General features: G+C 37.4%; 1 protein-coding gene across 1 annotated transcript in view; it reads right to left on the bottom strand.

Annotated features, from left to right (window-relative positions):
• The window catches only part of LOC127438929 (protein strawberry notch homolog 2-like), a 73,375-nt gene extending 60,792 nt beyond the window's left edge, over positions 1-12,583 (bottom strand). The window contains exon 1 of the mRNA XM_051694836.1: positions 12,018-12,583. The gene's annotated coding sequence lies outside the window, so the exon portion shown is untranslated. The remainder of the gene's footprint in view (positions 1-12,017) is intronic.
• Between the last annotated feature and the right edge of the window lie 373 nt (positions 12,584-12,956).

Below are 12,956 nucleotides of genomic sequence, written 5' to 3'. Positions count from 1 at the left end.
CTACAGACATGAATGATACTTTAAATTGGCTTGAAAAGATGTTTTATTACTTATCGAAGTGATTTTTTTCCAGATTTTTGTATGACAGTTGGTCAGGTCATAAGTGTTGTGCCGACAGATGATGATCTCGGGGATCGACGATGGTCAGAGTGATTGCCAATAGCTGATGCCTTTGAATAGGGCCCTACGAAAATTTTTATTTCTGAATTCTATGTTTTGACGTTTAATTCAACTTCAGCATCAAAATGGTATCTAATTAAATGTATTCTTACAACTTTAATAAAATGAAAATGCTGCTATGCAACATACCAGTGCATTTGTTTTGTTTTTTTTTAATATCAAATAAAGCTTCTGTAAAGCTCCTCTTTATACATTATCTAAAACACAACATTGGTCTTACTTTCCATCAAACAAAGTGCTGTACAACAGAGCATAAATGAAATCACTGATAAAAACTTTCATTCATTACAAAAGCACTCTTGCTTCTAAGATTTTGCTTAAACGTTATTATAATTATTATTATTGTGAATATACATTTTAGTGAATATTACATTTCACTACATACTGTATACTTTCATAATTTGTTGTAAGTTGAATCAAGCTTTTATTTAGACTTATTTTTTGTTTTTGTTTGTGTGTGTTTTTGACAGTAGCTTCACACCTCCAGATAAACAGTTGTTTAAACGGCCCAGTGTCATTATTTAATTACATATACAGTACATAGCATGCAGGCACTATGTGTTTCACAGTGAATAAGCACTCTGTTCTGTCATCTATTACAACATGCAAAGCGCATGTGATGCTCTTATTGTGGTAACTTTAGCATACGACATTCACCGTAGAGCGCGCAACACATGCGGATGGTATTTATTTAATTAAACCGCATCCTTTTGCGGTTTAATAGACATACAAGGACCTATCGCTATTTTAATTAGGTTAACTGTGCATTAATTTTTCCCCAAATATGTCACATTTGTGTGAAAGCAGTCTTGTGTCAGTCAGACAATGCATGGGTATCGAATTGAGTCAGTGCTCGGTACTACCGGTACTGCAGAAACACTGTTATCGTAAAATCCTTTTTCTTTTAGTATCGACTTGGTACAGAAGTACTGGTAGTTTTCACATTCCTACTCTTGACTAGTGAGATTTCACTAGAAGCTCATGACCTCAGATGTCTTTGTCGCATCCATATTTCTGTCTCGCGCTGTGGAGTGCCTGGGCAGTCAATGCATCCCAGTAAGAGGAGGTGTCCATCTTTCTAACCCCCTGCCACAGAGGACAATCAATACTGATTACTCTTGAGTTCCCAAATGTCCTCTTCCAGTAAAGCACCATTATCTTTACTGGAACACAGAAAAAAAAAAAAAAGAAAAAAAAGTGTCCAGGATAGAGGTTTTCATATGAATCAAGCATACGCAGGTCTGATATGATGATCCAGATGAAAACCACATTAAATGGACCATTGAGGAGGGTTGGTTAACAAAGCTGGGATGCCTTATTAAAGCTGTAGTGTCTAATTTAGACTTTTTTTCACCTTTAAAATGAGAAGGAAACCCTAAAAATAAAAGACAGTACTGACAAAGAGGAGAGGAGGGGGATTTCCATTTACAGAAAAAGAAAAACCTTTGGTTTAGATTACAAAACCAACCAAGCAACATGCCCAAGAGAGGAGAGCTAAAGTTACAGGTCAGGACAAAAGACTCTGTCTTCTCTAAGGTTGTTGATCACCTTGGGAGGCTTGGAGATGGATCAGGCATTCCAGGGTGGCCTGGCTGTGAGTTGCGTAAATGAATGAGTTTATATTGTGTCTCATGAGGCTCATGACAACTCACAGCTCGTACTTGCGGTGCGAGACCTGAACTTACAGACACCACACAAGGTTCCTCTAATCTCCTGATATCTATTTGCCAGACACTTCAGTTCTCCACTACAGGCTAGTTAGATATTTGGGATAGGAATGATTTACATGCTTGGACTGGGAAGAAAAGGAAACGTAAATTGCAGAAAAAGGCAGAAATATGGCTCAGCATCAAACTTGGGAGTGTTACCAAGCAAGGGTTTCCTGTTTGTTCCTCAAGGCCTCTGCAGTTTGTTAAGGCCACCACACTCACATTCTGATGTGTCACGGTGAACATGAGCAGATGGTAGGAGCACATGGAAGTCACCCAGGAACGTGTGACTGGGGTAATCCATTCTGTCATAGCTCACAAGGATGAACGACAAAGGAAAAGCTGCAGGTTTCATCAGCTCAAGGTTTCCCGGCAATGTTCTATTATCAGTGCTTGCCACCAATAGAGCTGTCACGATTATGAAATTAGGCTGACGATTAATTTTCTAACAAATAATTGCAATTATGATTATTAATTGCCTGTTTTAAGGCTGTGACGATTAATTGTCTCGTTAAGGGCTTTCACGATTAATTGTCATGTAAATGGTTATATTTTTTAAGGTGTGCTTTTTTTTCTGCATGTGTGCTTCATACATATTAAGAATATTTAACTTCAAATATATAAATAAAATAAATTTATTAAACAGTTTTGAATATCAAAATATTCCTAAATATTTAAAATATCTCTCTTTTTGGTCAACTTTAGTTTTGGTCAATTTCACATTTACACTTTGTGTAGGTGGTTTGCAGGGTTTACAGCATTGCATGCTCATGGCAACGAAGTTGTAAAATTGGATGTAACTTTATAAAGAAAAGGTTAGTAAGCAATTCATCACACTAACATCATGTTAATGTATATATTGTTCACGTCTTGTGGCTAGATTTTTACTTTTTAAAAGGAGGGGCAATAAACAATAAAGCCGAGCATTCAAAGTTACGGCAGACAATCCCAAGAGATAGAGAAAAATCATGCTGACACTTGTTTAGAAACAGTCAATGCTAATGTAATTACAGAAACAAACTAAGCATGCTAAGTGCTTCGAAACGTGTTTGCAATGGCAAAGCCAGACACAATGATTAAGAGATTAAATATTCAAGAGGGTAAAAAGTTACTCTGTGAGTGCTGTCACATTCAAAACAATGCAAGATTAATTAAGTGTTTGAGAAAAAAAACAAAAATTGTGGTGGCAAACAAAATTAAAGTAGTCAAAAGATATAAAGTGAAACTGAACAGACCATTGAACTGCTGAATAGCTAGTATGGTACAAATTGTTCTGGATTTCTGTGAATCATCTAAAAAGCTTGAGGCAAATGGTAACCATGGTGGAAATAATAATCAAAGTGACTCATTCAGAGGTACACACACTCCTCAAGAACTATTTCAATACTTCTATCCATTCTGTCTCTTTGTATGATCGCTGCAATATTGTCTATCAGGGTGGGACATTTACTATTATCGAGTATCAGAAGAATGAATGTTGTGAAGTCATTATGAGTCATAAAGAGCTTTCATTTTATTGAGAGAGAGTGCCATCTCAGAGGTTTACCGATGTCATTCAGATCATACGATCAATGGAGAATGTTCAAAGCTAGACTGTATTAAAAGGAACTGTATTAAGGGATTTACTGAGATGATAGCTTTTGCCAATTTAAGTCAATTTGACCATAAGTCCTTTTCATAAAGGCTCAGTGTTTTTTTTTTTTTTTAGTGTGTCAGCTCCATTATACTAGCTCAGCCTAGGGCTAGAAAATATAATTACTAGACTATACTGTGATATTGTTCAGCATTTTGGCAATATTCAACATCTCTAGACATTTAAGCATTTGCTCTGAAATACTATCAGCCATTGGTGCCAAGTAAATTATAATAATCAAGGCAGTAAAGAATGAAATTTAATTTTGGAATACATTTTAAAGAATATAAATTCCCATCTGGCCACTTCCATGAACATATCTGAGTGACAATGCCAATGAATCACTGAATCAGTGTTTTGATTCATTGGAACGGTCAGTTTAAAAGAACTGATTCATTTTTATTAGGACAGATTTGGGGAAATGTAACGGCCAAATAAAAGTATATAAAAATTGCGATTTTATATTACTGATAAAATAATTGTGAATACATCGTAACAATAAAATATAATGCCCAGCTCAGCCATATACAATAAGAAATAAAAGAACTGAGTGTTGAAAATGACAGATCAAGTTCAAGCCATGGTCTAGCGGTTAGCATTTTAGACACAATGAGTTTTGGTGCTCATGTAGGAAATGTAGGTTTGAATTTAGTCTATGTCATTCTGATCCTGTTCTCTTATTTCCTATCATACTTAGGCTTTCAGTCCTAGCGAGTCAAGCACTATGTATACATGCACATTAAAAGTTTGATTTCAGTCAGATGAAAACAATCATTCCGACTGAAATCAAACCAGTCTGACTTTTGCGAAGCTGGACTAATAGACCTAGATAATGTGACCTCGGCTTCGTCCAGCATGTCTACACATTCATTGGACTGCAACTAGCCACTGCGTTAAACTGTAAGTGTGCTCTGAAAAACAGGTGACCTTCATTCAAATATCCGATTATGCGTTATGCCATGTATACTTGGACAGATAGATGAGGACTGTAGCTCGACTACACAAAAACCCACAGTAGCATGTTTATAACATGTGTATGTAAACGTAGTAAAGATCAATGTTCAGTTGAAATTATTGTTTAAAGCTCTTTAGTGAACAACCTAGCCAACCTAGCCGACATCCTTACAAACATTATCAGCCATAAATGCTCCTCTGTATATGTAAATGTCCTAAACTAAACCAATGGAGCCACTATTGAGACACTAGCGTATGCTGCTTTTTCTTTTACTTTCCACATCTAAGCTGTCTTACCGGTCTTTCCATGGCCTTACTGTCAGTTGCCTCCCTCTTCCAGCAATCCACTGACCCATTTGCAGAGCATGACGCCTTCTCAATTCCCTCCAAACTTAAGCAACTCCTGTCAGCCCCAGCATTTCTGCTCGGGGTCATGGAACCAACACTGAACCACACTGTCCACATTGGTGCTGATTTGACTAAATGACAGGCTGTATACAGAGTGCAGTGGTAGAACAAACCACACACATGTTCTTGGGGTGCTGTTACAACCAAGGACCGCCATAAATCATTATAACTGGGATCCTAAAGGAAAATTATTACATAAACTTACATTGTTACACTGAACGTAAAATGTGGCTCTGGGAAACCTAATAAAGACGTTCAGACTGCAGAAATTTAGGGTGTTAAACTGTGGAACAGCACCTAAAATTCTTGTGTGTGATGACCTGTACATGTAATGTATGAGCTAAAACAGCCATTCTCAAATTGTTGGTAGCCACCCCAAAAAAAAAAAGAAATTAAAAAATGGTCGCAGGACTTTTCTGAAAGGGTCATGGACAGCAGGGATCAAACAAAGCTAATTGCAAAAAACAAAGTGCAACTAACCATAATGGTGTATAGTTAGAATAGCAAAATAAATAGGGTTGTCAACTTTTAAAATAGCTTTCAAAAGCTTCCAATATCTCTTCCTGAAGTCAAAGGCAGTGTGTCCACTCAAACTCTACGCTATTTTGCCACAAATTCATCGTTCACTTTGTAGAAGATAGCCAAATTAGACAGATTCCAAAATGTACAGGTTGCGTGACATCCCATCATCCTAAAACTTCTCAAACACTAACAAAATTTTGCAAGGTTAAAGAGATTATTTACTTTTTTATGATAAGCAATTTTGGTACTGTGTTGGGTCAACATGTGAGGTCCACTGTAAAATCTGGTTCCTAAAACAAAACCAGTTGAGAAACACTGACTTGAGGCATTCAGGAAGAAAGAAAACTCAATTTGATGAACTGATACAGGAAAACAATGGCTTCCTTGACTTCACTGACAGTGAGAGGCTTGACAGTGAAACTGCTTAACCAACCAGTTATGGGAAGACTGTGGGTGGACAAAAGACCACAAGCCTCTTTCTGACCTCAGAACAACTCTCAACCTCTTTCATTAAAAGTTCCTTCTGCTTATAAACGTCATCATATATTACAAAGTACATGGGTCTCTCTTATTTTGTAATTCTCAGTCTCAATGGAATTCCGTGGAATGCATCCCTTGAAACCGCTTTTCTTTTATGTGTTTATCTTTCCTCATCTGACAAGTTTTGTTCAGATCACGGAGGTCCTTCTGGCAGAATGCAATCAGGTCTAACTTCGACCAATTTCATCTTCTGATATTATGCCTTGAAATTCCCTACACTTCCAGGAACTACATCACATCAAGTACATGGATCACTTATCAGTTGATGACTGTTGAAATACCTCTGTTATGACCAAGCACTTCCAAAATTTACATAACAGTTGATTATGACATGGTGTACGTGCTCAGCCTTTCACAATCAAAGTTGAACACTCCTTGATAGCACATTCCATGTGCTAGAAAGGACAGCTTCAACTGTGTTCAACAGCACCTGTTGAGTGGGTTCCATGTGGCTCTGGATAGTAAGTTCTGACATTCAGTGTTGTGGTCGACTAATATGTCATTAACGCAAAATAAACCATGCCAGGATTGTATCATCCTGAAGGAAGAAGTTAATTTAAGTAATTTTATTAGATTACTTGTAGAGAACACAAATTTATATGAGTAGGAAAGATGACTTGCAATACCTGGATGACCGGTGAAATATCCCCAGATGTGTGGTTGTTATTCAGAAATATCAGACCGCTGGATTGCATGATTGACCAATCAGAAGTGAGTATTCCAGAGTGCCACTTAATAAGAGATTTCAAAGGCTAATACATATATATATATATACCCTAGTGAAAATAGTAATATACCAAATTGTATTTAAATCATATTTATTTCATGACAAGTATACTACAAATACATTAACATATCTATGTACTAATTAAAAGTACCATGTAATTGCACTTATTTCACGCTTTCTTCAAATGCAAGTTATGTTTTGAGTTCAGCTTAATGTTAAATATGTCGTTTTATGCTATGAAAAGTGGTTATTTTTTAGTTACCCTTGGTGAGATTAGTGTTGCTTTGAGATAGGCATGATCCTGTGTGAATCAATGAAAGATTATGTACAACTCTTCAGTGTTTTCATTGTTGATTAACAGTGGTTAAAGACTCACTATGCTTGTTCCCCCAACTTTTTTCCCAGAAATACCCATGCTGTAATACTTTTAATGCAAGCACCAGAAGTACATATATTAATGCCAGACAAAATTCAGTTGTGGTATGGGCTAGCAGTATATTTTCAGTAATATTAATGTATGTCCAGCACTCTTACAGTGTAATGGAGATGCAATTGTAATGTCACCTAAATACAAGTTTACACTGAGTCAATTCTGTGTATTTAAAAAATTAAATAAAAGGGTAGATATTTAAAGTGTACTAAAGTATACTTGAAATAGTTCCATTTTAGCACAACCAAGTATACTGAACACATATTTAGTTGTACCACAGCACTGCTTTCGGCAAACTAAAGTGCATTAAGTACAAAATTAGTTGTTCCAATTTAGCAGACTTCAAGTATACCAATTTATAGCCTGCAAGCAATACACTTTAGTATACTAAAGCACCAATGAATAAAGTGTGCTTTAGTATATTATTTTTTCACTAGGGTAGACAGTACGGTGGTCAACGGACAATATAATGCCAATCTGTACAAGATAATTTAATTGTAGCAAATAAGGTAAACAAAACTAAAAGATTATTTTAAAACACTAATTTTACATGATATTTACTCAAAACTAAGCAAAAGATATTCGAAAAAAGGGCACTTTTCATTGATAAAGCTTTCCATTGATTTTAGAACTAACATTTGGCAGAGTTACTATGCTAAACACAGTTTTTTTTTCTTTGTTGACATTTTTCCTATTGAAACTGAAAGTTAGGATGGAACACAAAGTGGACATTTATTACTATTCATAATTGTGACCTTTAGCTTGTGTCACAGTTGCGTTATATCAACTTTTAGGTATATAGATGGCCTCAAAGCTAATACACAGACTAAAAGCCACCAAACTCCAATGTTGATTTAATGGGGACTATTAGATAAATGCTATAAGCATAAATGCAAGCAATCAAGCGGCTGCAACCATTATTACCAGTAGTGATGAACATTACTACACTCATATTAGCTACAATGCTTAACAGTTTATTGCGTATTATGAATTAGTTTATTAGTTAGAGTAATAATAAAGTATTAACAATTTTCATAGTAGCCTAATAAAAGGAACATTAATGACACCTGTTAAAGAGAATACATATTTAACATTAAGTTACCATCCCATGGTTTTTAGCAGTGTACTCTACACCATGCCAGCAAGAAACTTACCCTGATATACATTTTGTAAATTTATGTGGGACTATAATTATAATTTTGTTTTTTTTATGGAAAAAATTCACAGTATGCCCACCTCTTCAGACACTACTATACCTCAATATTAAACTTGTGAAATAAACATCCCATCACTGCTTAAATGTTTGCGTAACCTGTTTGAACTTGATCCCAAAGGCACCATCCACCATCATGGTGGCTATGGTTTAATACTTGAAACATTACCTCATGAATGCAAGATTCCAGAAAATTGGGAAGAAAACTTAAAACAGTTTCTTGCAAGTCGCTTTGGTAAGATTGCATTTAATACGAATATTGTGTAAATGTAATGTACACCATGACACATCATTCGTACATCAGTATTTTTCACTGATGGTGGTCTATTATACAGAAACGCATGAATGAGATTTATAATTAGTTAACAGAAAGGGGTAAACAAACAAGGGGGAGAGGGAGGGGCTCTAAAACATGTAAAATGCTAGTCCTAATATAGCTCAACGGAAGCAGGGAAGGTTCACGGACAGTGTCCCTGACTGCTATCTTGAGTTAAATCACAACTAGAGAGCTTTGTGCCCTCCCTAAACTAAACAACAGAGCTTTGTGCACATGACTTGGAGCTGGCTGTTTGAATTACATGAAAGGCATAGTGCCAAAACGAAGAAAAGGAACATGTAGTAAATAACCAGTAACATGGCCTAATGTACGTTAAACTGTGTAACATTTTGACAGGTCATTTGTAAATGTCTTTACTTTTTTGGTGAATCTCACAACGAAATGCATAAGTCATATTTCACCTGGACAAATACATTATAAATATAAACTAGACAGGTAAAGTTTGTTGAGAAAAACTTTGATGTTAGCTTGACAAAAACTTTGTCTGAAAGTTTTAACTAGTTTTAAAAGTTTGATGTATATACAGACATTACAGTAAGACAATAGATAGATAGACAGATAAGATTAAAAGTCTTTTGAGGGTTTGTTTACATTTGAATTGTTGACAGTTGGAGTTTTAATTAACGAGCCTTCCGTTGGCCCATTTAAACATTCCGTCAAAGTAAGTCTATGGGATTTTGCTGTATGAAAACCGTAACAACTCATCCTAACCAGACGCGACGCGATAAGATTCCAGCGACAAGCTATCTGTCTGTCCATACCGGGTGCGACACGACACTGCAATATTCATACACTAAAATGAGCATAATTGACAATAAAATTTAGAAAACAGAGCAATCTCAGACAAAACAGTCTGTTTACTGAACGCAACTCATTTTCTCACTAAAGCTCCGTATGGGCATTCGCTTTCTACGGCAAGCCCCGAGGGGATAAATACACAATCACACACATACACAGGGCAAAGTTACTTTATGAATTGCATCCTTATTCAGTCTGTTACGATTGTTCATGTTCACGCTTCGCCGATCTCCACGTGAGCCTGTATGTCTCCCCTGTGACATTCTGAATCTGAACCGGTGTGTGTGTGTGACAGCGCCGGCTGAAGAGAGCAAGACTTTAAGCACAACATTCGGGGGGGCCTGGGTAGCTCAGCGAGCATTGACGCTGACTACCACCCCTGGAGTAACGAGTTCAAATCCAGGGCGTGCTGAGTGACTCCAGCCAGGTCATTGCTAGGGAGGGTAGAGTCACATGGGGAACCTGCTTGTGGTCGCGATTAGGGGTTCTCGCTCTCAATGGGGCACGTGGTAAGTTGTGCATGGATCACGGAGAGTAGCATGAGCCTCCACATGCTGTGATTCTCCGTGGTGTCATGCACGGCGAGCCACGTGATAAGATGCGCGGATTGACAGTCTCAGAAGCGGAGGCAACTGAGACTTGTCCTCCGCCACATGGATTGAGGTGAGTAACTGCGCCACCACGAGGACCTACTAAGTAGTGGGAATTGGGCATTCCAAATTGGGAGAAAAGGGGATAAAAAAAAGCACAACATTCAGTAGGTGTGTTACACCTTCGGCAAAAATCAAGTTGTTCTGAACCGGCTAGTGAGATGCCGTCTTTAATATACGGCAATAAGAATAATTTTAGACCTATTTGGTGACTGCACTGGCCAGTGCGACATCGCAGAATTAGAAACCCTTTCACAAATAGAAAGCCGTGTCGCTGTTGCTTGTCATGTGTCACGGCTGGATAGGACAAAAACTCTGATTTACATGGAAAAGATACCTTTTATCGCGTGTCGCAGCATTGCATCGCATCTGGTTAGGACATGGTGTTAGTCAGTTTAGTTCGAAAAGATATTGCACTCTATTACAGAACAGTCTGGTGGATATTGCTTGAAAGAAGGAAGTGGATTCAGAAATTTTGGTGTCGGTTTAAAGATTTACAAAAGTCAACAAAATAATCTCATTCCCCCCCACCCCCCACCCCCACATTACAGTAATGAGAATCCATTCAACAACATTACACTAATGAGAATTGGGGGGAAGTGTGCTTGTCCTGAAAATAAATTCAGAATGCAAAATATCTTAAAAGATCTAAAATATGCTTAATTTTTGTTATGTACAACAGAATCTCTTATTTAATTCTTTTGATTTTAGGGTGATCTGGACATGTTCTTGACAGGTTTTTTTGGGGGGGGGGGGGGGGGTTGTAGGAGTATCTTTGTGTAAAAAAACACAGCAATTACTGCATTTATTTCCCTCTGTGCTCTATGTAACCGTCTAGACCGAGTGATGTCAGTGTGCGTCATTCAATGGAGAACAAGAGACTTCTAATTGAGTTTCTCTACACTCTGCTGGCAAAGAAAGAGAAACTCACAGAGGGAAGTTTGTGTCACTTCTGCAGTCGAACAATTTGACCAGTGATATCAGGCCGATATCACTAAAATTAATCAAAAGCATATCAATGCTATTACAATTTTATTTCTCCAAGGACCTCAAATTAAACATGAGAGCGAATAACAGGTACATAACCAAAGGATCCCTCTTCATCCTTTTCCCCTGGAAGAGTTGTTTTGCATCAGAGCAATTCTTTGGAAATATGATCATTCTCGACTACAGTAAGAGTGACCAATCAGAGAATCCCAACAAGACCGCAACACTTCCACAGATCTCTGTGGCAGAATTACGAGACACTATTTCCATGGATTTATTAGTAGTCTGGAGAAGAAGAAAAAAAGCCACCTGGATACCAAACTAAACAATATCCGATCAAGGGTTGATGTATTTTTACATTACACTATGAGTTGGGACAAGCCAATTTCTAGCCTGAAGGGCTTCACAATCTTGCTTTCAGTATCACTCATTCCTGATTAATGAACGTATTTCAAACACCAAAACAGAAAATGTCACTTTTTCTTTGATTTTGAGTACATTTTGAAGTTTTTCCCAGACACAGGAAATTCCCAATAAATTCCAGATTAAAGTTATATTCTCCTCAAATGAAAACAGAAAGTTCAGGTCCTCTAAGAGGAACTTCCAAATGTCTTAACTAGCTGTCAAACAGTCATATAAAAGGTTATTTAACTATTTAACAAACCCTAGCAAGTTGTTGTTTGTCACACAACCAATTAAACTCATATTTGTCTCTGGAAACATATAATAGACATATAATAAACTCTCTACAATGGCAATTCAGATATTAACAGCCAAGCTAAAAACTAACAAACTTCACACATGTATACATAGAGACTAAGACTGAAAACCAGCAAAATAATGTCAAGAAACTATAACAAGTTTTCTCTTCTCAAGTCTTATAGACGGCAACTCTATGACGGGTTTTAGATTAATATTAAGAGACTTACCTTAAACAAAACAAAAAAGTACTCAGTTTAAACTCATGAATAGATTTCCCAAGCTTTGGTCCCAGTTTGACGCCCTGGGAAAGGTAAAAAGAGTAGCCTTCGATCTGTAATGGGGCTCAGTTTTTCCTCAACTCGTCACATATGAAGCCATGTTGAAGTGAAAGTCGATACTTCCGTGACTGTCTTTACTGAACGCGACGCGTCTGTCAGGGTTCTGAAGTCCGCATCCAATCGGCCAATCAAATATTACGTATATAAACGTATTAGTGGTCGGCGCTCTTTCCCCAACGTGTTTCCTGAGTAAACATTTGTAAACTATAAACGCACTATTGACGGACGAACGTCTTTGACCACTGCGCCACGTCTAGTTGTTTTTTCAGGGTCTCGCGCAGGAGCGCCGCGTTTTTTAGACGCCGTGTCTGGAAAGAACGTCAACTTTCAAAAGCGCGTCTACCTGCGTTCTGTTGCGCTGCGTTTTTAGCGCAAGAACGCGTTCGAACGTCTCTTTACTGCGGATAACGTTTGGTCGCGTCTACATCGAGTCGCTCACTGGCTGTCATACTCCACTAATAACAAACGAATTACGACATAACATATTGTCCTGAAGGAACATACGATTTTTGTGAGGAATGTACATCATTTTTGAGTTTTTAAAGTAGTAGTATGACATGCCAAATTGAGCTGTGATCTAATATAATCTAATTTATGGATGTATTACATAGGATTCACAGTTTTGGTCTGCTTTTAGGAATTTTCAAACTACGGAGCCCCTTTATTATTATTGGTATAACAACCTCCGCGGTTCTATCATGGGCGAGAGCGTAACAGTCAATTAGCGTGTTACGACAGTGAATCCCCGTTTGCGGATACTATACAAATAAATAGGGAGAGCCGTAAAGTGACATCCACCTGTCGCAAAACCGTCCGCGACTTCTCTTA

The sequence above is a fragment of the Myxocyprinus asiaticus genome, chromosome 50, assembly GCF_019703515.2.
Source record: "Myxocyprinus asiaticus isolate MX2 ecotype Aquarium Trade chromosome 50, UBuf_Myxa_2, whole genome shotgun sequence".
NCBI classification, from domain to species: domain Eukaryota; kingdom Metazoa; phylum Chordata; class Actinopteri; order Cypriniformes; family Catostomidae; genus Myxocyprinus; species Myxocyprinus asiaticus.
Note: the sequence above shows the minus strand (reverse complement) of the source record. Positions and strands in the feature narration are given on the sequence as shown.